This window comes from Podarcis pityusensis (genome assembly GCF_964106645.2).
Source record: "Podarcis pityusensis genome assembly, chromosome: 13".
NCBI lineage: Eukaryota > Metazoa > Chordata > Lepidosauria > Squamata > Lacertidae > Podarcis > Podarcis pityusensis.
The window spans coordinates 19,589,033-19,592,948 of NC_138038.1; positions in this window are offsets into that span (position 1 = coordinate 19,589,033).

The following is a 3,916-nucleotide window of genomic DNA, read 5'->3' on the forward strand; positions in this document are numbered from 1 at the left end:
CACCTGGGAGATGTGTGCACTGGGAGGAACGCAGGGCCAAGGCTCCCCGAAAATTGTAAATCAGAGCCCCCCCCCCCAAGTTATGTGGCGGCCGCATGACAGGTCAGCATGCCACCTGTCTGCACACGTAATGTCAACACACCACAGAGCATGCTGACGTCATACGTACATGCGCTGATGTCATATGCACACACCATGGGGCCACTGATGTCATGCGCACACACCATGCGACATGCGCACATGGTGTGCTGGCGTTGTGCAGCCCCGGGCCCCCTGAATCACGGGGGCAAGGCGGCGTGTGTGGCACACTGCATATGCTGAATGTTGCTGCCGCCAGAAAAGGGAGCCACCTTCCTCCCGGTTTCGCGGTGCCTTCGGGACTACTAGGGTATGGTTACCAGATTTTTCCCCCCAATGAATCTGCTGACATTTTTTCTTTTTTCTTTTTTGAAGCTGAGTAGCAACAGGGAGTCTGTAGTGGGGATAGTGAGGCAAAAGACCTTGGGCCCAAGCACACATGCATATTGTATAGGGGTGCAAAGCCCTTCTTTTGCACCCTGTAAAACATAAATGTGCAGAGTTTTTAAAAAACTGGGCAACGGCTGCTGCCCACATCTCCTGAGCCTCCCCTGATCAGTCAAAACAAAGGGGGAAGGGGCCTGGAGATCTGTCTCGCCGGACGTCCCTGGTTCCCCTTTGGCAGTGGTGGCAGCAGCGGCAGGATCTGCTCGCTGCCGTGGCGCCCGCCATTTTTCCTCACCAGAAGTCCCCATACGATGTGTTGCACACATCGTATGGGGACTTCTGGTGAGGAAAAATGGCGGGCGCCACGGCAGCGAGCAGCGAGCAGCTCCTGAAGCCAGCCAGAGCCAACTGCACTACCAGGCTGGCTCTAGGCTGCTGAGGCTGCCACTGCCACATTTCCCAGGGACAGATTTGCAAATCTGGGAACATTCTGGGGACGGAATTTGTCCGGGGACAGATTTGCAATTTGGGAACCCGGGGACGTCTGGTAACCCTACGCTAGGGCCCCCCTTCGCACCCTTCAGATTTTGCACTCGAGGCAACGGCCCCTGCTGCCCCCATCACGCTACGCCTCTAGCATTCAGCTCCTCTACTGCTTCACCCCTCTTCCTTCCGGTCAGCAACAGTGGCCTACCAGCAAGCCAGTTGGGTTGTTGTATTTGCAATCCTCCCCGGTCCTCCTTTTGCACCCTCCTTGAGTAGTCCTGGCCTGGGTGGGATGTGTCCTTGACCTCTGACCATGCCTCTTGCTTGGTGGAGATGGTAAAATAAAACTCTCCCATTGAAGCACAGCGGGGTTTAGAGTCATTCCGTGCAGCCGGGAGTGCCTTTCTCCTCCTCCTTTCCCTCCGAAAGCTAAATCAGCTTTTCTCTGTGCTGGAGCGGTACAGCGAGAGAGCACGTAGCCCCGACAGCCTTCTGAATTAAATTCAGTTATAAATAAATCTCTGAAAGGGTGCGGCCATGTTTGTGTGTTTGTCAGTGTGGGGCTGTTGTCGCCAGGCACCCTGCCTTAGGGCAGGCAGATACTTCAAAGGCAGGTGGGTTTTTAGGCTGACAAGCCAGGCAGGCAGGAGGCCAGATGTCTGTCAGTGAAGACTGGGGAGACGCTCCCAGAAACGGATTGGAAAGTCAGCAGGAACATGAGCTGCTCTGTATGGGGCCGGCTCTACTGTTAGGGTTTCCGGTGATGCACTGCCCAAAGAGTGGATTTTCAACACTGAAAAAGAAAACACACATCTGCATAACCTTTGCATCCACTCAGCGTCATAGAAAGGTGCAGATTTAGAAATCAGTATAATTTAACTGGACTGTAGGGGGTGTTAGGGAAGGAGCAGTCCCTCTGGTGGGGGACACGTCATGCTCCTTCTAGGGTAGTATCTGGAGTAGGGGACGCGGGTGGTGCTGTGGTCTAAACTACTGAGCCTCTTGGGCTTGCTGATCGGAAGGACAGCTGTTTGAATCCTCCACGATGGGGTGAGCTCTGTCCCAGCTCCTGCCAACCTAGCACTTCGAAAGCACACCAGTGCAAGTAGATAAATAGGTAGCGCTGCGGCAGGAAAGTAAACGGCGTTTCCGTGTGCTCTGGTTTCCGTCACGGTGTCCCGTTGTGCCAGAAGAGGTTTAGTCATGCTGGCCACATGACCTGGAAAGTTGTCTGTGGACAAACGCCAGCTCCCTCGGCCTGAAAGCGAGATGAGAACTGCAACCCCATAGTTGCCTTTGACTGGACTTAACCATCCAAGGGTCCTTTACCTTTATCTTTACAGGGATCAAGTGAGATTGAACTTGACAGGACTGACTTCCGAGTCTGCATGGGCAGGACTGCACTGCATATGCTTTCGAGTCACATCAACTTTGTTGGGAATGTGAAGCCCATGCTTAAATGCCTCTCATATGCTCTGTTGTGGGTTACTAAAGCCAGTAGATGGCACTGCTTCACCAAGCAAGGGAAAAAGCTGGGAGATAATGACCATGTACCATGCTGGCTGCTAGTTCCCAGTTTGAAAGCTTGAAACCATACTTTTAAAGCACCCCTCCCACACAAGTATCCTGGGAAATACTTCCTGCAGCCAATCGGAAGCCGTGGAAGCTGTGTTGGACGCTCAGGTTCCCAAGAATATTTGCAAACCGGAACACTTGCTTCCGGGTTTGCGGCGTTCAGGAGCCAAAACGTTTGACTCGCAAGATGTTCTGGATCAAAGGTAGAGGGCTGCCTTTGAAGGTCTTCTAAAGGTTATGTAGATACTCATCACCTTGACTTCTGGTGGGAGGGCGTTCCACAGGGTGGGTGCCACTACCAAGAAGGCTCTCTGCAGGGTTCCCTGTAGTTTTAGAGTGATCAATTGAAACTTTATTGCTTAGCATGACAAAAGTTTGTAATTGTATCGGGACAAGTTATTTGTGGTTTACTGTTGCAACAACTGTTTTCTCATAATTTATCTTCTGTACCATGAACAGTGGGATGCAGGTGGCACTGTGGGTTAAACCACAGAGCCTAGGACTTGCCGATCAAAAGGTTGGTGGTTCGAATCCCCGTGACGGGTTGAGCTCCTGTTGCTCCTGCCAACCTAGCAGGTCAAAAGCACGTCAAAGTGCAAGTAGATAAATAGGTACTGCTCCGGTGGGAAGGTAAATGGCATTTCCATGTGCTGCTCTGGTTCGCCAGAAGCGGCTTAGTCATGCTGGCCACATGACCTGGAAGCTGTAGCAAGCTCCCTTGGCTAGTAAAGCGAGATGAGCGCTGCAACCCCAGAGTCGGTCATGACTGGACCTAATGGTCAGGGGTCCCTTTACCTTTACCTTTACCATGAACAATAAATAAAAACAATGTTTAAAAAAAGAATACTGTTGGTGCCTGCAAAAGTTTCAGGGCGGCCATAGGTCTTTGATTCTGAGGTGTTATTGGTTCTTCTTTGGTGAGCCTCTCCAGATGGGGACAACACAATAGTGTTGGGAAAATGTTGCAAAACAACTGATCAAGCAGATTGATATGTGGACAGCCCAGAATAAACTCACCATTAAAGCAGTACTGTTGCGTCAATGTTATGTTGCGTAATTCACCCACGCAAACCCACAAAACAACAACCACAGCCCGGTCTGGAAGGGGCTGGAGTCTGACAACATCTGGAGGGCAACTGGTGGTTACAAATGCCCCCATGCTACTATTTACATACCCTAATGTAACCGCTTGGCGATCTGAAAAATTGTGTTGCAGTTTCACCAGGTAGGATCACAGGTGGGTCAGTGGAAGGGAAGAAAAGCAAGCTGCTTTGGAGAAGGGAATGATCAGGTGATCGTTACCCTGCCAAGGTGAAGCATGGATGAATGGAAAAGGCTTTCAGAAGAAAAGGGATGGAGAGGCGCGAAGGAGGAGAGAAATGGGAATGGA